The following is a 22,545-nucleotide window of genomic DNA, read 5'->3' on the forward strand; positions in this document are numbered from 1 at the left end:
CTGAAGCTGCTCCTCTGTCTGGAGATGATCCTGTTCAGTGGATACAGTGGATTCTCCATGATTGACAGGAGCCTGCTCAGCGCCCGTCGCTCTGCCATGGTTGTCAGACTGTCCAGCTCCGTGCCTATAATAGAGCCTGCCTTCCTCACCAGTTTGTCCAGGCATGAGGCGTCCTTCTTCTTTATGCCTCCCCAGCACACCACTGCGTAGAAGAGAGCACTTGCCACAACCGTCTGATAGAACATCTGCAGCATCATATTGCAGATGTTGAAGGACGCGAGTCTTCTAAGAAAGTATAGCTGGCTCTGTCCTCTCTTGCATAGAGTATCAGTATCGGCAGTCCAGTCCAATTTATCATCCAGCTGCACTCCCAGGTATTTAGAGGACTGTACCCTCTGCACACAGTCACCTCTGGTGATCATGGGGTCCAGGAGGGGCCTGGGCCTCTTAAAATCTTAAAAAGCGAACTTTTGCATGTGGCAGGACTCTGAGTTGTATTGGAAGTCTGATGTATATAGGCTGAACAGGACTGGAGAAAGTACAGTCCCCTGTGGTGCTCCTCTGCTGCTGAACACAATGTCAGACCTGCAGTTCCCGAGACGCACATACTGAAATTTACTGGGGTAAATTTCACACAAACATCAGGAAGCTTTTCTTCTCACTGAGAACCATAGACCCATGGAGTAAGTTACCATGTGGTGTGGTAGACAGTAGGACTTGAGGGCCTTTCAAAACTTAACTTGATTTTTTTTTGGAAGAATTAAGTATGATAGGACTGGTGAGTTCTGCTGGGCTGAATGGCCTGTTCTCGTCTAAATTTTTCTAAGATTTTAATTAAAGACATCTTTATCAAGTGCTGCATTCATAAAGCCTGCAGCATTGTGGATGACCACTTCCACACCTCCCATTGGCTCTTTTTTTCCACTGCTGAAGCGTCTGTGGAAAAACATCTTGAAAAAAAGTGTTCTTAGCAGTGCCACAAAGTTGCATTTTGCACTGTGACAGCTCACCTGCATTGTCAGTCAAAGAGTTTTTGACCGAAAATAATATGGTTGTTGCTTTACACCTCCCAAATTCATCAAATCTCAGTCCCTGTGACTTCTTTTTATTCTTGAATTAAAATTGAGACTGAAGGAAAGATGATTTGCTACTATGTTAGAAACACAGGAAAAATCACAGCAGGCACCAGACATGGTAACAAAAGATAAGCACAAGAAATGTTTCCATGAATTACAGAAGCGCTAGAACAAATGTATTATATCTCAATCTGCTGTAGATTGTATAATAAAGTTTTTTTTTTATCAATTCTGGAAATAGATCTCAGGTCTGTACTAATGTATACAGTCCTGGGAATTTGTATCATGTTGAGGATTGCAGTAATCTAGGGGTCTGTATTTGTCTGTATGTTATGTTATATTGTCATTTTTTTAGTTATTATTTTCAGATTTATAAATATTTTCTGTTATGTTCATAATTGTCTACTTCCCTGTAAACTGCATTTCCATTTCGTGTGTTTTGTTGGTGGAGCCCGAGGAGGCAGGGCCACCCTGACATCACTTCCTCTAAGCCCTCTATATGCCTATTTAAACTGAAAAAGCACAGATCAGGAAATCCTTGTACTTGTGTTAGGAGTATTTCTAAGTATTGATTTACTGTGTTTTGTGACTTTCTTGCTCCTGTTTAAAGATTTCATCTCCTGGATTATGATTTGCCTATTTTTCGCTATTTTGAGCCTTTTCATTGTATTTTTGCAACTTTTTTTTAATAAATCCTTTATGAATAAAGATTTTTTGCACGTTCATCTTTCCTCTTATGTGGCGTTTAATATATTTTTAGACTTTTCTAGAGTAGTTATGTAATCCAGCTTCTGATTGTTTTAGGCCTGCTAGGCCAGAAGCCTGCAGTTAGCTGTGTATTCAGATTAGCCAGATTTGGGGTGAGTCTCCTTGGGATGGCAATTTACTTTGTTGTTCTGCCTTTATGGTCTTTTCTATTATGTTTGAGTGTCCTAATCAGAAGAATTATGAACAAAACTAAACTAAATTGATTGAAATATTTATCAAAACATAATGGAATCAAATTAACTCAGTCATGTCAGTCATTTTCCAACCTGCTATATCCTAACATAGGGTCACGGGAGCCAATCCTAGCCAACACAGGAACAAATTCCTGGGCAGGGCACCAAACCACAGCAGGACACACACACACCAAGCACAAGCTAGGATCACCAATGCACCTAACCTGTAGGTCTTTGGGAGGAAACCCACATAGACACAGGGAGAACATGCAAACTCCACACAGGGAGGACCCAGGAAGTGAACCCAGGTCTCCATACTGTGAGGCCGCAGCACTACCACTGCGCCACTGTGCCGCCCTCACAATAACTTTTTTATTGTATTCTGGTCCTTTGTATTAAATTCATCAACTCTTAAATAATGCCACTAGTCATTCAGAATAAAAATAACAGATACATGCAGCTTTATATAGATACATAGATAGATATTTAATTACTTTAGCAAGAAAACTGACAATCTGAAACTTAAGTATTTGCTGTAAAGTTTTAAAATATTATGCTAGGTTCATTTTCAAAGTAATCTAAGCTGCAACGTGGGAACAGAGTCCATGGAGTTAGCTTCAGCTAGTATTTCATCCTGCATAACTAATTTTCTTGGCTGCTAAAATAATCAAGGTTAATAACATTTTCCAAACCTCCTCATTAATTGTTTTATGTGCACATTTTGAAATAGTTACATTTAGGGAATTACCATCCATTTCAATAAGAGCAGCTTTAAAGACCCCCTAAGGAGTGCCAGTTAAGACTTGCTTGTCCCTGCAACCATCTGTAAAATACGGCTAAAACAGCTGCATTTTACAACCCTGATTATTTTCATTGCTCTCAGTTAGCTGTGAGCTGGGTGACAAGAGAGAGCACCAGCAAAGCAGAAAACGAAGGACTGAAATCCGCTCTTCATTAATCCGTTTCATGTTTTTAATTTTGTGTGTGAGATATCCTTTGATCAATTTATATAAGCAGTTGTATTAGATTACATTCTCATGTATCTAATGTCAGTACATTGGTTGTAATGAATATGTTTTCACTCTGTGTGTGTGTGCATGTTCTGTTGAAAAAGAAAATCCCTGCATTTTGATGATGTTGTTGGCTCATTAGAGGACAGCCTCATTGGAATTATTTACAGTTGTTAATGAAGGAAGAAATCATATAGGAAGCTGCTAATTTAGCATTACATTCTAAAATGCTTCTTACCCCAGGATGTGTGCTACAAGAGATGGTAACCCAGGTGCAATGATTTAAATTGTGACCGACCACACTGGACTGTTTTCAGTGAGGGTTTCCAATAAAGCCTATTCTGTCTCTCATTCTGACAAAACACATTCTTTCTTTGGTGCTTTAATTTAGAAAAGCATGTCACATGAGACGAAGCAGGTTTTTGTGATCATATTGACAGAGGTGTTGAGTGAGGAGCAGGAGTGATTCAAGACGCGCTCTGGAATGAACACTTCAAGCCCCTGCTTTGGTAAGTAACATTGTGAAAATCAAGCTACTCACTCTGGCGTGTTCTGCTTTTTGTCCAAATACTATACCACAGATTGTTAGAATTTTTTAATGCTCACTGTCACGGGAAGGATTACTCACAATAAGCCAGCTTCAGACAGCAGGCTCAGAAAGTACGGATCAGATAGGTTTGCTTGAACTCCGCTTACCTTTTGAGATTAGGTAGCTCAGAGGACTTAACATGAGAATTTCTGTAATCTTGTTCAAATCGATGCTTTTGATATGTTGTTTTTTTTTCTTTTTTTTCAGGATCTCAACAGTTTTTGCTATTCTACGCAAATTACTCAACATATAGAAAGTTTTTTTTATTCTGATGATTTTTTCATAGATATTCTGTACTAATAACAAAGGTTCATGCATTAAACTCATGTGCAGCACTTACTGTGATTGATCACACGCAAAAAAAAATCACAACACAGTAATGTGTTTAACTCGCCACATAATGTTCTCAAACCTGATTAAAACAATTCAGGCTTGTTAGGGACACAGCCTATGCAACCAGGAACAACCCTGGATGATATGCCAGTCCACCACAAGGCCCACTCGTGCACATACACACACCCACCTACTCTCCTGCTGGAACCAATTTAGAGTGCGTCTTTGCTGATGAGGAAGAAAAACTGGAGAACCTGGAAGCAAATGCACTAAAGCAAAGAGAAAATATGAAAAAACAAGATCCTAACCCATAATGCATTATTGTTCCACCTCAGCAGCTCAAATATGAGTATAAAATATACAGCATGGACTATACTTGCTACCCACTGGTATTTCAAAAGATGACCATTGCACAATTTGATTTGTATAAAAAAAATCAGTAGGAACAAGACAGAATACATGTGTGTAAATGAGAGGGAGGTCAGTGGAATGGTGAGGATGCAGGGAGTAGAGTTGGCGAAGGTGGATGAGTTTAAATACTTGGGATCAACAGTACAGCGGAATTATGATTGTGGAAGAGAGGGAGGTGAAAAAGAGAGTGCAAGCAGGGTGAAGTGGGTGGAGAAGAGTGTCAGGGGTAATTTGTGACAGATGGGTATCAGCAAGAGTGAAAGGGAAGGTCTACAGGATGGTAGTGAGACCAGCTACAGTATGTTATATGGGTTGGAGACGGTGGCACTGACCAGAAAGCAGGAGACAGAGCTGGAGGTGGCAGAGTTAAAGATGCTAAGATTTGCATTGGGTGTGACAAGGATGGACTGGATTAGAAATGAGTACATTAGAGTATCAGCTCAGGTTAGATGGTCGGGAGCAGCCGAAAGAAGAACAAGAAGAAGAAGTAAACCACTCGAATATTGTCTTCTATCCAGAGTTATGTTACTTTACTTACTGACACACTGTCCAGGCTTGTTTCCAGTGTTTAAGGAGTAAAAGGGCTGGATACTAAACAGAGAATATGGTTAAATAAACCACTTCCAGAAAATGTTCTTGTTAACAAAAAATGGAGCACACTCTCTGTGTTGGCATTTTCAATGTGCTCCAGTCTCCTATTGTATCGAAAACATCCACTTGTTAGGGGTGACATGCCACTGTAAACTGGTCCTGGGTGTTGAGTGTGCCCTATGTTGGACTGCTGGCCTGACAAAGTCTGGTTTCTATATTACCTCCATGGCGGCTCAGACTCTCCGTGAACTTGAATTGCCATAAGCAGGCTTAGTAAGTGAGCAACTCAATGAATCTACACCCACTGAGCAAAATATTAGAAGCACCTTTACACCTACCTATTCATGCAATTATACTGACAGACAAACATGTGGATGCAGAGCAATGCATAAAGTCATGCCAACACAGCTTACGAGTTTCACATCAAACACCAGAAAGGGGAAAAAAATGTGATCTCAATGATTTTGACTGTGGCATGACTATTGGTACCAGATGGACTGATTTGAGTAATTCTGAAACTGCTGATCTCCTGGGGCCTCATTTATAACGCCGTGCGTAGAACTCGCACTATAACATAGCATAAGCACAAAAGCCGAAATGTGCTTACGCACAGAAAAATCCAGATGCAAGAATCTGTGCGTACTCCAACTTCCACGTTCTTCCGCTACATAAATCCCGATCAGCGTGAAAACTAACGCTCGTGAACGCGCTTTATGTAACATCCCAACTCCTCCCCGAATTACTCCTCTTTCAATATGCAAATCAATATAAATCGCCCTTAAGCGCAGCCTTCTGTGAAAAGACAATGGGAAAAGCACGGGGAAAATATAAGAATTTCAGCGAATACCAAGTGGAGGCAAAGGAAAAACATATTTTTTCAAATAAACCGTGGTATAATCAACAAAAGGAAGTTGATCGAGTGACTTAGCGTGTTGGAGAAACTTGAAAGCTCACATTCACAAAATCGCACAGTGCCGGAAATAAAAAAGAAGTCACATATCAAAGTCGCCGTGAGAAGCCGAGTTGTAAGCCCACTGTCTGATGTCACTGTCATATGAAAGCTTATTAGGGTACAGAGAAAAAAGGCACACAGTGGGGAAAAAGCACAAAATGTCCACTTCAATCTCGAAATTTCCACTTTAATCACGTAGTTTATTTTGTCATTAAAGTAGAACATCATAAACTTCATCTTAAAATCGTTTAATTAACCAGTTTCTCAAATCACATCGTAATTAAAGTAGCACGTTAAATGCTTTGTTTTGTATTTGATCTTCTATGTGCTCTGTGTGTGAATCACTACTTGCTTCTTAAACCAGCTCTCTTCCTCCAACTGGACACAGAATCCATTACATTCGTGATATTACAGTTCTCTGAATAACTAAAATACTGAGATGTATACGTGATATCATTTTCATGATGATAGGAGTTAAAGCACGTTATTAAACATGTGTTTCACTTCGATGAAATAATTTATTGCAGTAGTACTCGGGGGGCTCTAAGCTTGTGGTGGCACTGGGCAGAGGAAGAATCGGTGGCTCCTTCGCCCGCCAATGTCATGCACGGTGGATGGCCACGTATGTTGCAGACACTAGCCGCCTCTTGCTCATGACACAAGCATTTAACTTTTGCCGAAATTTGTCGCTGCGTTTTTAGCTGTGTTGTTATTTTATCTTTCTGTTTTATATTCAATATATATTGGCGCAGCCGTCACTGCAGTCAGTGCTTTTCTTTCCCCAAGTAACTGATCGCCATACAATCAGCTCTGTAATAGACGTTAAGCCATCTGTAAGCTTAGCGCCGATTCTTCAAAACGTTTAAAGAACATTGAAATATCTTCGTAGTACATGTTTAATTATTCTATCCTTAAAGACACTCCCAGTGAAGAATATAGATTATTTAAATGAAGTTAAAGTTTTATCTGTATAATTTAACAAACATATTTTGCTGCATTTCACCTTAAAATGATATCGTCATCATATGTAAATACGCTTTATAAAGTGGCTCAGGTTGTGCGATATTATAACTGTAGTGCAAGTTTACAGTGAGGTGATTGTACTTATAAGTACAAACAGTTCTACAAGGAGCAATTGATTGAGTGCATTTAAAGTTCTTAGGATTAAACTGTTTTGAACCGCGAGGTCCGTACAGGAAAGGCTTTAAAACATTTTGCCATGGCTGAGACAGCGTGTCCTTAATGCCGTATACCAATAATTCTCTTTCCGATCAGCTGCTGCTGTGATTCACACTCAGATACAGTGATATAAATACTCCGAGTGGTGCAGTGAGAGAAATATGGAAAAAGATGATCCGCTGTGGCAACTCCTAACGGGAGGAGCTGAAAGAAGAAGAAGAAGAAGGAGAAGTGAGAGTAACAACGCTAAAGCAGTTATGGCATTTGGAATACTATGGCTGTTCCCTGGACCATTATATTGTTACGAGTTAATTACAATCAGATGCATTACACTAATAAACAATATGCGGTTAGTTTCTGTGTATTTATAAAGCCGCGTCATGAAAATAATGAGTAATCACACAAGAACAGTACCATTGCTTTCACGCTGGGTGCCGCCAGTTTGCAAAACCGAGCGGAGAACTTGCGTACGACAAGGCATGAGGTACCGTGGAAAAGTGCGTGGCTTTACGGCAAGTGTAGGTTTTATACATCGCGATTTGAACGTGGAAAAGTTCTTACGCAACATTTCTGTACGTACGCACCGTTTATACATGAGGCCCCAGGACTCTGAACAAATCCAAATTGTATTATGTGATATCATCTACTGTTGAATTCTGCTCTGTACTTGTAATATTTCTATTGCACTACTATACTGTATTGAGGATATGTTCTGTTCTGTGTATTGTATTGTATTTAGCCCCTTTTGTTTGACACCCACTGCACGCTCAACCTACTTGGAAAGGGGTCTCTTTTTGAACTGCCTTTCCCAAGGTTTCTTCAATTTTTCTCCCTACAAGGGCTTTTTTGGGAGTTTTTCCTTGTCTTCTTAGAGAGTCAAGGCTGGGTGGCTGTCTAGAGGCAGGGGCTGTTAAAGCACATTGTGGCACTTCTTGTGTGATTTTGGGCTATACAAAAATAAATTGTGTTGTATTGTATTGTATGTATACAATTAAGCAATACAACAAGTGACATGGAAAGCTTCTCCTCTATATCAACCATGATGAAAAATTGTTTTCTTCTGCTAAGGGTGACCAGTCAGGGAATGAACATTAGAACAACCTGGAGGAGAACAGGTCATTCAGCAAATCAAAAAAGGGTGCCAGTCTTACCCACTTACTTCTTCCAAAATAACATCAAGTATGGCTTTGAAGGTCCTTCTGTCTACCACACTACTTGGCAACTTATTCCATGTGTCTATGATTCTGTGGGAAGAAAAACTTCCAAATATTTGAGTGAAATTACCCCTTAACAAATTTCCAAATGTGTCCCTGTGTTCTTGTTGAACTGATTTTAAAATAACAGTCTCGATCCACTGTACTAATTCATTTCATAATTTTAAACACTTCAATCATGTTACCTCTTAATCTCCTTTTTGTTAAACTGAAAAGTCTTAGTTGCTTTAATCTTTCCTTATAACTCATCACCTGAAGTCCTTGAATCAGCCTAGTTGCTCTAAGGGCCAGGATATACTTAACACCACGCGATGTGTTCCTTGCGGACTGCTACACAAGCAATGTACTGCCTATACTTGTGGGCGTACTTTATGCAAATCTGGAGATTCCACCAGGTGGCACTGTGAGGCATCATCATAGTGACAAAACAATGCTCAGTTTGCTGTGTTGTAAATTGAGACTTTCCAACACTTACAACACATACTTATGTTGTCTTACATTCCCCATTTCTTTTCTTGTACATTTTCCACTTTGCGTGGACTTATCTGTCTCTAATTTGCTTCCATTTCATTTTGCAGGTTTTCATATCCACTTTCACGGAGCTGACGATTTGAAGCAAGCTGCTCTGACAGGTATGTCTGTCACTATGAAAATGTTGATAGTAAACAACAATGCTGATATCACGTGTCGAAACTTAAACAGACACGGCACCCAAATTTTGCTGGTACTGCAACTCATGCACACATTGTGTTAATTTCTGACGTCATGTGCAAAGGATGCGTCAAAAGAGTGCTGGAAATGCGTGGCAGCCATGATGCGTGCATGTAAGCATTCAGAGTGTTGAATATAAACCTGGCTTTGCTGGTTCAAATCCTGTAAATGCCAAAAGGGACTCTGCTCTGTTGGGCCCTTGAGCAAGGCCCTTAACCTGCAATTGCTCCATGCTGGGTATGACGTTAATCTGCATCCAGCCCTGCATGTAGGCCCTCCAACCTGCAGGGAAAAACTTTGGGGTTGGTGGCAGAATTGGAACTCCGGCCACCATAAAGAAAAACCTCACACTGTTCCATTCCATCTGAACTAGTGTGGTGCTGAGATGTCACCTGTTGCATAGCTGCACTCGAGTCCTAATCTGGGATGCTGAGTTGGTTCGTCATGTGATGGGCAATGAGCTGTATCAGAGCGGACCCCTAACCTCTCTCTCTCTCTTTCTCTCTTAACACAATGAAACACTGAAATGTTTAATCAGGGAAGGGCTACGTAATAATCGCAAACAAATCCAAGTACAATTAGAGTCTGCGTTTTTAAAAGTCTACATTTCCACCCGTCCATATTAAAATGCCAAGCCTGTGTTTTCAGAAGTATACGGCTCAGGAAAGTGTTTCATCATGGGTTAAAATCGCAGGGGTAGTGTGGACGAAATGCAAAAATGTAGAATAATGTTTTCGTTTTTAAACATAAGTGTAGTAGTGTGGATGTAGCCTAAGATTATGTACTTAGTACTTCTGATTGCGTTCTTGGCAAACAAAATATTGAGTATGATATAGAACTGTGATTTTGGCTTGATGGCTACGTGTTCAACTTCCTTGGTGTTGAATCTTTGCCTGTTTTCTTGTCCACGTCTTAACTTCTGGTCCCAACTAAATTATTTTCGGCCGCAGTCCTCCTGGCAGAATGGACTTTCCTTCTCACTGCATTCATCCAACTCTGCGACAATTTTAGGTGTCACATAAATTAGTGGGGGCAGTCAAGACAAAAATGTTCTCTGAGCATGCAGGAGAACTATGAAAAAATAAAGACATCATATTCCTTATATTTAAAGTTCAATTAATGGAAGAAATGATATATTAAATGTAGAAAGAACATCTAGGCAAATGTTATTTTTATCCTAAAAAAAAACAACAGAAACATCTTTAGTTATTAATGATGCTATGTTTGAGTGACGTTACCGAATAATGGTCACAATTGTGAGTTGTGTGTGCAGCTAGCGAGTTTGAATCAGTCAATTTCTCTGTGACCCTAAATTGGATAAACAGATTTGAAAATGTTATGTTTTTCTAGTTGTGTTTTAAACAAGAAGTACATTGCCTCACATTTTTCCTTTTGCAGATGTTCAGTTGCACATTTGTCCATTCCTCTCTAACTCCCTGGGCATGCAGTTGTTTTCCATGAGTCACCCCACCTTCACGCCCCCACCCATTAATCATTCTGCATTTATTACTCATTTGTGCAACTTGCTGACACTCCTTCTTGTTAGTAGCTTCTGTCGTGATGGGGTGGTCTTCAACAAGAAGACAATACATTTTTCTTGATTAGGTGCAGCTTTATCTAGCCAAGCAGCCAACAAATAAATTTATTTCTTTCAATCGAATGTGAAAATCTAAATAATATAAATTTTCCACTTCAGTGCAACCTGTGACCTTTCTCCGGATGTAATGGGCTCTCATGCAGTAACTTTTCTTGGACTACTTTCAACAGTTTTTCAGATGTGTAAAGAACAGGCAGCTAGTCAATCAGCATTATGCTGTTTATTAGACATATATAATTTATAAAGAACAAAATCTAATGGCAGCTGCACGAGGAAGCTCTTTAACTAAATGCGTTTGCATAGCATGCAATGGCGTCTGTCATCTTCAAACAGCAAACGTGATAAAGATCTTAATTCCTGATTTAGAATTCCAGAAAATGACAAATGACCTTAGCATGAACTGCAAGGGCTGCAAAAACATTTTGGTATTGACATTTTATAACATAAGCATTCTGGTGCCAGAAAAATCAATAGATTTTCAGTTGTCACAGTGCATCAGATTTTTCTTTTTGTAAGTTTCACATTTTTGACATAGCAAAACTGTTCTTAATATACTTTTATCAATAAACAGGGCACAAAAAAAGACAAGAAATGACAACCATACAATAAGGAACAGCAAGACAACATAATGAACAGGGCAAAAGAGAAAACTCTTTATCAAAAAACATTATTTTGGACAAAAGAAAATGATCAAATCAAAGCTAATTTCAGGGTTGCTTTTTAACTGCATGCTTGCTTTTCATCAGCGTTTTTGCAGACTTCTTTCAAATTATCTGATTGAACCTACACTACATAACCAAGGTGCTGACAGACCTTGATTAGCCAATAACTCCTGTATTCCTTTCAGGGAGGTTCACAGAAAGGACAGGAATGCAGGGTTTTCCTTTGGGGCATAGTGCCTTCCCCAGCTTCATGTTTGAGAAACCCAATGCTCTTGGTGTCCCACCCCTGCGCTAATTCTTTTGCTTGCTCCCTTCCTCCTGTGACTTCTCTTTCGTTTGCATTTCCTGAAACTGAATTGGACTTTTTCCTTTTTAATTCTTGAGTGTTCCAGATTAAAAAAAAAAAAAGCGTAGCAAGGAGACCAAGCTAAACATTTTCAAACCTTTCTTTCTTATGTGCTTTGGCATAGTCATCTAGTCATCCATGTACAAAATCTGCTGTTCTTTTCCAGCACAGCAAGAATCCACTAACCCCATTTTCAAGTGAAAGCAGGCAGTGGAAAATCACAGTGAGCTCAGTAGGAGAATCTCTGCAGATTCTGGATGCATTGCTCATTTCAATGATTTTCTAAACCTGTGACGGCAAAGTCAGTAGGCTTTCAATGTTAAGATCATATCGCATACGGCATATATTCTTTGTTTGTATAACACAATGCTCAAAAAAGTTATGAGAAGACTTATTCATCACAGTCTAACACAAAGTCAGTTTTAGCTACAGGAAAATCAACCTGCCCAGCTCTCCTCTTGTAACGGCTCATCTCCTCGTATCTCTTCCATGCTCTTGAGACTGTGCTGGGAGACGCAGGAAAGCTCCTTGTGTCAGCATGTACAGTACTGTAAGGATGTGCCATCCTGGAGGAGCTGGACTACCTGTGCAACTGGAATCGACTGCAGGTACCACCTCATGCTACCAGTAGTGACAAGAACACTAGAAAAACACAAAGCTAGAAAGGAATCAGTCAGGAAGAAAGAAGAGAGAGCAATTGTTTGTGCCTAGCACCTGCAAAACCAGTCTCTTTTTGGAGGTTGTCTTGCTGTTGCCTTTCCAGAGCATCTGTTGTCATTTTTATTTGAACCAAAGCTGGTGAAGTTGATTCACAATCGCTTAGGCTTCATAACTGGACAGACTGATATCCCTGAAGCTTAACTGATCTGGCATTAGATTGTGATGATTAAGTGTTCCCTTAATTTTTTTGTGCAGTATTTCTACTGTATACAGTGCAATGGAAAAAATGTTAAAGGTTATTCCCATGCTAAAAAAGGAAAGAAAGTTTTGGCAGTAAAGCCTTTATCAGGTGTGCAAATGAAAAGGAAAAAGCAAGTAACAGATACAGGAGGAAGAACAAAGCCAGGGGAGATGAAAGGAGAAAAAGTAAGAGTATATGACAAAAGCTGCCATTAGAGAAGATGGAGGGAGAGATGAAAACATTTGTCAGTCACTAAAACCTGGAGAAATATGTAATCCCAAGCTAAGAATGAGCTTAGCTTCTTCTGTTTTACTTTGAAAAGTGTCTTTGGATCTCAGCGAAAGAACACACATAGGAGATCAGTGTGGTTATGATCAAGGGAAGTGAAGTATAAGCTGTCCAGTCTTAATGACTTGAATGTGCTCCCTGAAATGGTGTGCTAGCCATCTTCTTGTTTCACCTATGTAGATGGCTGGATGCTTCCAACAAGAAATGCAGCGAATAAGATTTTTACACTGGCAAGAGGCCCGTTGTTTAGTATTGAATTTACCAGGTGGACCATATAGAAGTGTACTGTTGGTAATATATTTTCAGGTGATACAGCAGCTCTTGTTACAGCTCAAAATGCCTGGTGAGTAATGTGGCTCTATTCTGTGAAGTGAGCTGCATAAGTTAGGTGGTTGATGGAAAGAGATCAAGGGAGGATTAGGAAAAAAGGCTCCTGTGGAAGCATTAATCTGCAAAATTGGGACATTTTGATTGAGAACCTGTGAGAAAGATGGAGTGTTAGGGTGGAATGGAAAAGGTCCAGTGAGATGCAGGTTTCATTATTGTGGTTCCTCTTAGAGTGGATGTTCCAAGGCCTGCTTCTGCTTTGAGTGAGGCCTTTGTCCACAATATGAGAAGAACATCCTCTATCAATACAATACAATACAATACAGTTTATTTTTGTATAGCCCAAAGTCACACAGGAAGTGCACCAATGGGCTTTAACAGGCATCAATGAAGAAACTCCTCATTTTAAGACCTTCATTACAGAAGTCAACCTCATCACTGCAGAGGCAGTTGAGTCTAAGGAACTGTGAAAGAGGCAAAGATGGAAGAAGCTGTAGAGAAGGTAACTGAGTTAGGCATCTTGTAATAAGCAGAAGTTGTAAGTCATGGAAGGTTGTTAGAAAGACTGATATTTAAAAATGGGAGAGATGTGGTGGAAAGATCGATTGTAAGCCTCAGAGATGGGTGCCTCTAGCATTGTCCACACATATACTGTACCTTACCTCAGTTCTTTACCTGCTGTATTGTTTTGTTTGATTTTATTTATTTCTTTACTTTTTGTGGTTTGGGTTAAAGGAAGAGAGCAACAACAAAAAAAAAATTTACAGTGTTGATGCAAAAAAAAAAAAATAATGCACTAGTTAGCATTCATTTGGGGAAAGTTAAAAAAGATTGCTATTGAATAAGGGGTGGAAAAATAAATAAATTCTGATTTGGAATAAAAATGGTAAAGCAATCGAAAACTTTAAACTGGTACGTCAAAGACAGTTTCTATTTAATCTGAATTTTCATTGAGTATGATATTTCCACTGTATACGGCACCAGATCTACCTATAAGAATTAGACATTGTCTCAAATCTCCTCAATGTTAATAACAGGGGTGTCAACAGCAGCTAATGAGGGGTTCTCAGATTTAGGCAGTGAGCTTTAAACAAGCATGCAGCGTTCGCAGGCCTTCATTCTACTCTGCTGGCTTAATTAGACTATTTGTTTCCCCATTTCTAAATATTGTAGCTGTAGAAGTAAAATTACTTGTCACCTTCATTTTTCGACTTCATTTCATAAGGAGTACATCAGGTAAGAGGATATGTGTTTGCTATTAAATAATGTTAATGTATTTAATACATTCTTGTTTATTATGATGCTAGTGAGGCACAACTTGTTGCATGTCAGAATTCTGTATTCTGGGATAATACTACTACTACTACTAAATTCTTGTCTTGGTATTCTAAAATTCTTTTTGTAATTCAGTTCAAAAATTACAAAAATAAAATTACATTAGCTGTTGCCGATCTATGGCATTTTTTTGAGTTGTGATCCATCCCACGTTCTTTCACATATCAAATTAAATTGTTGGTGTAAATTTGTTTGAAGATAATTTGTTTAATATACAGTATCAAATTATGATAGCTTCTGAACTGATAAATACTTGGATTGAAATCAAATCCTATCAGTTTTTTTTTCAATTTAAAAAACAAACTAACACTAGTTAAGATGAATTCAAAATTGTTTTGTTTATTATTAATTGCATTCATGTAAAATGCGATATCACCTATTGACGTTGCCATCTATCTGTCTTTCTGTCTGTCTGTCTGTCTCCTTCTCTCTCTCCACACAGGAAACATGTTTCCTACTGGACCTACTGAAAAAGTGCCACATTCGTTGAGATATCTAATATAGAGGGAACTGTACAAATTTTTGTAATTTCAAAAATCCCGTAAAATAAATTGGCAAATTTTCATTCAAAAAATATTATTCTGCACAACCTCCATTACTGATTATTTTGCTCTTTAACATTTACCTCGAGAGAAATTTATTCTGTTTGAACATTCTCTTCTTTTAAACATCTGATAGTCACTACACATAGCAAGATACTGTAGGTTCCCAAAACGAGAGACTGAAACAGAAGTTGAGCCATGTACGTGGCCAGGAATGGGACGTCAGCTGCTTACCCTGGCATCCAACAGGAGCTTCCTTCAAAAATATTATCTTTAAAAACTGAATGACAACTAGGCAACAGACTTTCTCCAATAAACAAATAATAAAAATACAGGGTGAGAAAAAAAGAAGTACCACATTTCAAACGTTTATTCTACAAAAACGCTACAAGATAAAATAAATTTCATTACGAAACAAGAAAGGGTATACAAAATAATTTTTTTTCACTGTGTTTTAAAAATGATGTCATTCGGCCATTTCAAGAGGAATAGCGGTGATTTTGTGGCGAATAGCGTCCTTGAGGGCTTTCATGTTTTGAGGTTGGTGTGTATACCTTGAACTTGAGATAGAATGTGAAGGCCACCTGACATCGCCACACAGGGAGATCAGCTTCTCTGGAAACATCTCCCACAAAACTTGCATCGATCTCCATACCATATGAGCTGTTGCCCCAGGAAACCAGACATTCACCACATCCATTTGTTCCAGTTGCAGCCACAAAAAGTCCTCTAGCATTTCAATGTAATGTTCTGATGTGGCTGTGACTGTTGCTCCTCAAAAAAGTAAGGGCTTACAATGCCAAATTCTGTGGCATCGGTGCACCAAACTGTAACACGCTCATTGTGCAGGGGTTTCTGATGAAGTTCACGAGGTTGCTTTCAGCCCAACAGTGAAAGTTTTGCTTATTTGCACAACCATTCAAATGGAAATGTGCATCGTTACTGCACATGACAATGGCATCTCGATGAATGGTTTGCAGAATGTTCACGACAACTCTTTACAGCTCTTCCAGTCCCACTCAGTGAGTTCCTGCACTACCGTCATATTGTATGGATGGAAATTAAGGCCCTCATGCAAAATCCTCCTCAAAGACATGTTGGAAATGCCTAAGTCAGAATTATGTTTGTGCAATGAACGTCTAGGAGACGGCAAAATTGATGTCCTTACAGCTTGGATGTTTTCAGGTGTTTGTACAGTTTGGGGATGGCCTGGAGATGTTCTGTTCAATGTTGTACCCATCTGTCTAAATTTAGCCACCCAGTAAAGAATGGTTTTCCGATTTAAGATGTCATCATTAGGAAGAATACTGAAGTGTGTTCAGAAGGTGCATTGTGTAGTGATGATGGAATAGTTGTTTTTGAAGAATGCTTCGACAGTGAAAGCACCGAGCACACCGCACTAAGGCATGTTGCAGACTAAAAACTGCAAGGGATTGCCTATCAAAGGACCCCCACCCCAACCCACTCAGCTGCCTCTACCTCATGCAAAGACCTTGAGAAGTACATCAATCAATGCAATTTTTATATAAGTTGAGCTGGAATTTGATGTTATGAAAGGCATTTCATCCACCACAAGTCTGTCTGGGCTTGGTTTTAAGCACCTAATTGTGTAAAATACTATTAAAAAAATACGTGTTTTATGGACTTTATTAACACATAATAACATTCTGTTCCTTTGTTATTTTGAATTAGTCATGATTACAAATGTATTTCATATGCAAAAATACCGACTTTGATGAAGCTTATAAAGAAAAATGAAAAATGCTCTGAATTTCAAAACAGTTAACTAAGTTACTAGAAGCTCCAGAATGTTACACCATATGTACTTTTTATAATTGCTTTTCAATTTCTGAGGTTTAAAAATGATGTACCCTGACTGCCCCCATCCTGCCTCTTCTACTGGGGCATTTGGGGCAGATAAAGTCATGTGAAAGTCCTGTGATGCCTAGGAATAGGCAATTCTAATATACTTAACAATTAGGAGATAATATTGTGTGAAATTGTATCTGTATCTTGGAATTTGGTTGTATTTGTGTGGTTAAAAAAAGCAATATTAAAATGAAATTAAGCTGTTTCTCTCTTATAAAGGCACCAAACAGTAAAAATATGAATCTGTGTGATAAAATGAAACTTGTAATGACTTAATAGACAAGATACTGCAGGCTACTATTAAAGCTACATACTGAGCTCATAAATTAAGAGAAGCCTAATGAGAAAATGATTTTAATTAAAAGACAGAGTTATCGTTCAAGTAAGAGCTCAGTCTGAACAAAACCCAGCACTCCCTGAAGCCCTCACGGAATATAGTTAGAATTGAGATAATTTAGCAAAAAAAGTCATAAAAAAATTAAAACAATGTTTAATAATTTTAAAGATGCTCAGAAATGAAAATGGAGAATACAATTTTCATATTATTAGTGATCAGTGAAAAAGGTGAGTTTCACATACAGTTTTGCAAAATAGACAATAAAATTTCTTTTGCAATGGTATTTCCCCAGCACAAAATGTAAAATTTACTGAAAAGAGTTTTTGGGGGGGTAAAAAACAAAGAATCTTGCTCTCTAGGTTCTTGTTCACACTCTTACACTCCTGCACTTAAACGTCTTTTTGTAACGGCATACCACTGGCTCTCTGTAGCACGTGAGTAAAATCCAATTGGTGCTCATTCATATCACCATGAAGGAGTGCAGTACGTTCTTTAAAAATGTGACATGATGCATACAGTATTTTTATTAGTGTTGTGCCAAAATGCACCATGGTGCACATTACAGTATTTTCTTTGCAAGGAAATTAAGGTGGGAAGACCACCAATTTTTATTATCTAGCAAAGACTCTCTTGATTGTTGCAAATGAAAATTGACGATATACACATTCCAGACATCGTGGAGAACTGTACTGTACTGAGTATATCATTTGTGTGTCTGACACATCTTTAGAATTGTGGTTGCCAAGATTATCATCATAAATGGCAAAGTGGGCATGCACTACCAGGACAACTGCAAACCCCATGTAGCAGATCAACAAAATGTTTTTCACGTTACACGAAGTGACTTTTTTCTACTAAGAGAACTTTATTTAAACACAAAATGACAGGCAGATAGATGCGTGCAGAATTAGTACATGAAAATACTCCCAGACAGGAACTAAACACCTTCCTTCCTGCATCAATGGTGCAAATTTCTTTGGTCATGAAACACCAGAATTTCATGAAATTCTATGCAAAGTGAAACCCTAACTTTTGCTGCAAATTCAAGTCTGTGTGAATCGCTGGTTCATTAGTAGCTTATTACCACTAATTATCATGTCCTCTGCCTTCAAAAGAAAGAACTTTAGAATTTTAAATTCAATAAGCTAGACTCAACAAGAGGGAGAAGGAGGTCAGTGGAATGGTGAGGATGCAAGGAGTATAGTTGGCAAAGGTGGATGAGTTTAAATACTTGGGATCAACAGTACAGAGTAATGGGGATTGTGGAAGAGAGGTGAAGAAGAGAGTGCAGGCAGGATGGAGTGGGTGGAGAAGAGTGTCAGGAGTGATTTGTGACAGACGGCTATCAGCACGAGTGAAAGGGAAGGTCTACAGGACGGTAGTGAGACCAGCTATGTTATATGGGATGGAGACGGTGGAACTAACCAGAGAGCAGGAGACAGAGCTGAAGATGGCAGAGTTAAAGATGTTAAGATTTACATTGGGTGTGACGAGGATGGATAGGATTAGAAATGAGGACATTAGAGCTGCATTTCTCAACCTTTAAGTACTTTGTATTTGTGACCCGAGTTTTCATTACAGTTTTAATTGTGCCCCCCCCAACATTTTTTTGAAATGTAGATGCATATTTTATTATACCTACTTAACTTTTATCGACATTTATCTAACTCTATATTTATTGTTCTAGTATCAGAATGTAGTTTAAGTTAATTTGTTTTGGTTTCAACAGATGTTTTTTTCATAGTTTTGATTCTGGTTTTCTTTTTTTCACATCTTCGCGCCCCCCTTTTTGTTACTTCATGCCCCCCTAGGGGGGCCCGCCCCACAGTTTGAGAACCACTGCATTAGAGGGTCAGCTCAGGTAGGACGTTTAGGAGACAAAGTCCTAGAGGTGAGATTCATTGGTTTGGACATGTGCATAGGAGAGATGCTGGGTATATTGGGAGAAGGATGCTAAGGATAGAGCTGCCAGGCAAGAGAAAAAGAGGAAAGTCTAAGAGAAGGTTTATGGATGTGCTGAGAGAGGACATGTAGGTGATGGGTGTAACAGAACAAGATGAAGAGTTACAAAAAGATATGGAAGAAGAGGATCCGCTGTGGCAACCCCCTAACAGGAGCAGCCGAAAGCAGAAGAAGAAGAAGAAGAAGAAGAAGAAGAAGAAGAAGAAGAAACTAGACTCAATAATTTGGGTTGATGTATTTAAAGAGTACAACCTACAACATTTTTGTAATTACAATATCCAAGTTTGTAGTCTTTTGAAATCAAACAATTTTGGATTACCGTCAATACGTTAAATAATTAAACCCACTTATTCCAGCTGGAACCTTCAGACACATTCTGATAAAATCAAGGTACTATTTAATGTACAAAACTAGTTCAATCTATCTAATCTAACTTTTTGCTTTTTATATCTGTTTATTTATACATCTACACACAATACATCTACATACATAATAGGCAGAATAGCTCAGGTATTGTCTTCCAACCATTTCACACAATTCATTATAATTAAACCAAGAAATCCTATGCATATTGCTTCCCCTATTATCCTGTTTTTCATTAACTCATGTATTTAACATTATACACAGTATGCCACGGTACAAGCTTTAAATTAATTGTGATTAAATATAATCACATGAAAACATTAAATTAGATTACCATAGCTAACCCATCTCTTGGAGTTTTGAAGAAACTGGCAGAGCTTGTCGCTCCCACATTTTGCCACATTCAGCCCTTTGCCCTGCTGTAGACTGAAAAGCAAGCACATGTAAACATTTTCCCATAAGCTTTAGACTGCAACAACTCACTGCTTAATTTCTGAAACTGACAAAACTGTTCCTTCCACTTCTTGTATTTCCATTAGTCATCATTGTGGATTGCATTGGAAGTTAAATGCCAAATATCTTGCTGACATTTCAGTGCATTTTTCCTCATTATTTTCCTGCTATTGTAATTTTTCGATAGGGATGTGCTATAAATAAGGAAGAAATAAATAAATTAAAAACAATGTGATACGACTATTTTGAGCATGGTGTACCTAAAAGTGGCAAGTGTTTGATCACAGGATGGAGTTGCAAATCATTTTCCTAAAGTGCAGTTTTCCAGGAGGCTCTTTATCAATGTATTTAATTTTGTTTTTCCAAATATTTTATGCTGGTAGATGAAGCCTGACCATAATAATCTGTCGGGGGTTACATTAGAACATAAAGTTCTGCCATTTCTATGGCAAGCACAAAGTTAGAATTTGACCAGGTGGTGAGAATCTGCCTCTGGTTTAATATAATACTTATGGCAACTATGGTCTGCTGGTGGGCGTTGAAAAATCAAAATGGATAAAATAGTGAAATTATTTTTTAAATACTCTATACAGTCATTAACCATGAATACCAGATTTCCATCCACCCATCCATCTTCCTAACCTGCTTATCCAGGGTAGGGTCGTGGGGGAAGCTGGAGCCAAACCCAGCAATGTCAGGGTATAAGGCAGGAGCAATCCCTGCATGGGGTACCAGTTCATCACAGGGCAATCAGGGTTTCCATTTAATAAATTTAAGATGTTTACACTCTCTCATTAATAAAAAAATGCCAAACAAATAATACAGATAGTTTCAATTAGGTCTTTAACAATTGTTTTACACATTCTAAATGGCTTTATATTGAATGACGTGAAATTTTGAAAATATTCCTGACAACAGTTAACAGAAGAGGATAAGAGGAGTTACTGAGGTAGGTGTGTTCGGCTTCCTAACCCCATCCCAAATGTTTCTGTGTAGCTGGTGCAAATGGAATCTTTCATCCTTCATCAAACATTTACTTCTGAACACCTAATAATGTAGTGTATTGTGTGAGTCAGAGTGGAAATGTGTGTTCTTCTGTGTATACTATTGTTAAGAAAACCTTCTTTGCATCTGCACAAATAAACAGAATAAGCAGCCTTTGATTGAGGCTGAGTTAGCTGAACAGTCTTTTGTTCTGCTTTTCAACAAAATATCTGAATAGCTCTTTGGCTTCTGACCAAGATAAACAGAGTAAATTAAAAAAGGCTGTTTATCATACACAGACTGGCAAAAAAACATGGAGTGCACTATTTGAGTATCAAACAGTGGAACAGACTGGACCAATCCATCATTTAAACAAGCGAGTGAAAATGGGAATTACTGCCGTATCAAACACAGAATGGAAGAAATGGTCGGCCTTGAATTAGAGCTGTGTCCTAAAAGCCATTCGTCTTCTCCAATAAACTGCACATATGGAAACGAAACACAATATTGTAAAAATAAATAGCGTCATATAACTGTAAAAACACAGTGAATGAGCATTACACTAAGAGTATGCTTTGGCAAGCACAGGAATATCCCGTCTTCATCATGCTAATAGTCCTCTTTATCATCAAAGATTATTATGTTACACTGGCATGCAACTCTTCTCTTCTTTTTTGTGTATTTTATCAAGTACTTTAACGAGTTCATACATTAGGCACTGAAACCAGATGAAGGGGAATCTGTGACAGTTCTAAACTTGGCATTGCAGATATATACAAGATAAGTTGCTCGGCATTAAAAAACAGACCTCTTCCTGTGATATTTGTAGTTAATTCTAATTTGTTTTTGGCACATATTGATTATGCATATGACTATGTCCAAAGCATGCACTCATTTTTTGATAAACTGGAACAGACCTTTCAAGATACCGCATGAAAACGACATCATAGGAAACTAATCCTCCATACAAAGTAAAGCAAAGCAGTGTTTTTAGTCCACTTTGACAAGATGAAATTGTATGAGTTTGCATTTCCCAAACTGGCTCAAAGTTTCTTTCCAAACAATATCTACATACTTCTGTCATATCACTTATGTCCATATATTCAATCTTTTTTCGCTATTCTGTTATTTCACCGAGTAATAATTTCTGTTGGTTTGCGCTAATGCAATCTTTACTATCATTTTTTTGAGACTTTCAAATTTTAGTACTTTCATTATGTTTAACCTGCTCTGCATGTGTATCACGCCAACGTTTTTCAACCTCTTTACTATGTTTCAACTTTGTCATCTACTCTTTCTCTTTTATTTCCAGCCCCGGGTGTGGTTAAATCTTTTGGCACAAAGTCTCTTCTCATGGGATATGAAATTATCCCAAGTCTCGTCCCAGGATTTTTTTTATATAATAGAGAAAAGCCAAGCAAAATGACACCTTTTATTGGCTAACTAAAAAGATTACAATATGCAAGCTTTCGAGGCAACTTGGGCCCCTTCTTCAGGCAAGATATATAATAGAGAGATTACTAAATGTCTTCCAGGAAATAAAAGATAAGAATGTTAAATACTGCTTTTATT

The 22,545-nt window shown here is 38.3% G+C and overlaps 1 protein-coding gene and 1 long non-coding RNA gene across 4 annotated transcripts in view; one reads left to right on the plus strand and one right to left on the minus strand.

The window, feature by feature from the left end:
- Positions 1-22,545, minus strand: part of LOC120516124 (retinoic acid receptor beta-like) — an 878,498-nt gene that overhangs the window by 357,863 nt on the left and 498,090 nt on the right. The gene's annotated exons all lie outside the window — the stretch shown is intronic.
- Positions 3,449-15,348, plus strand: LOC120516126. The gene is made up of 3 exons (XR_005630784.1): positions 3,449-3,536; positions 8,875-8,928; positions 14,906-15,348. It is a non-coding gene; the product is annotated as an uncharacterized LOC120516126 (long non-coding RNA).

Source organism: Polypterus senegalus, chromosome 15 (assembly GCF_016835505.1).
Source record: "Polypterus senegalus isolate Bchr_013 chromosome 15, ASM1683550v1, whole genome shotgun sequence".
In the NCBI taxonomy this organism is placed as follows: domain Eukaryota; kingdom Metazoa; phylum Chordata; class Cladistia; order Polypteriformes; family Polypteridae; genus Polypterus; species Polypterus senegalus.